The 629-nt window shown below is 65.3% G+C and overlaps 1 protein-coding gene across 1 annotated transcript in view; it reads right to left on the bottom strand.

Moving 5' to 3' along the window:
- The window catches only part of CLUH (clustered mitochondria (cluA/CLU1) homolog), a 21,779-nt gene extending 21,611 nt beyond the window's left edge, over positions 1 to 168 (bottom strand). The window contains exon 1 of the mRNA XM_011987276.1: positions 83 to 168. The gene's annotated coding sequence lies outside the window, so the exon portion shown is untranslated. The remainder of the gene's footprint in view (positions 1 to 82) is intronic.
- Positions 169 to 629: the final 461 nt, after the last annotated feature.

The following is a 629-nucleotide window of genomic DNA, read 5'->3' as shown; positions in this document are numbered from 1 at the left end:
CCCGCGAGGGACAAAACGCGCCGCGCCTCGTTCCCCGCCCACGGACGCGGTGACTTTCCCAAACGTCTTAAAGGCAACGCACCCTGACTCAAGGCCCAGGGAGGCTGGGCGCCCTCTCGGGGCGGGGCCTCGGGGAGACTCCCTGCCGCTCGCTGCCCGTCGGGCGGGCACCGTGACCTTGGGTGGAGACTGGTCTGGGTCGGCCATGGCTAACCCTCCCTTGCCCAATGATCCCCTGTTTTCTTTTGCAAATTTGCTAAATGACCGCGCAGTCTGTCATCTGCGGTGTTCGCGTGACCGTCAGCGCCCTCCCCACCGGGCAGGCCCTTTCCCGCCTAATGGGTGCGGCGGGATTATTGAGGGAGTGGAGGGCCGCGTAGGGCACGGGCACGAGAGGCGAGGGCGGGACATGGCAAATGGGGCTCAAGTGTCAGAATGGACCCGCCAGACTGTGTTCCGAGCCAGAACGGGCTCCCTGCTCGCGTCCTCGACCCCTGGGTCCTCACCTCCCGGCTGGTGTCCTCATGTGACAGGGGAGGAGGCCGAGACCAAGGTCACGCAGAGAGCGAGGGATGGAGCCGGGTCCGACCCCATCCACAGCCAGGACGCTTTACAGTAGCTCGTATTTT

This window comes from Mandrillus leucophaeus, unplaced genomic scaffold (genome assembly GCF_000951045.1).
Source record: "Mandrillus leucophaeus isolate KB7577 unplaced genomic scaffold, Mleu.le_1.0 Scaffold306, whole genome shotgun sequence".
In the NCBI taxonomy this organism is placed as follows: domain Eukaryota; kingdom Metazoa; phylum Chordata; class Mammalia; order Primates; family Cercopithecidae; genus Mandrillus; species Mandrillus leucophaeus.
This window is presented reverse-complemented; position numbering and strand designations above follow the sequence as displayed.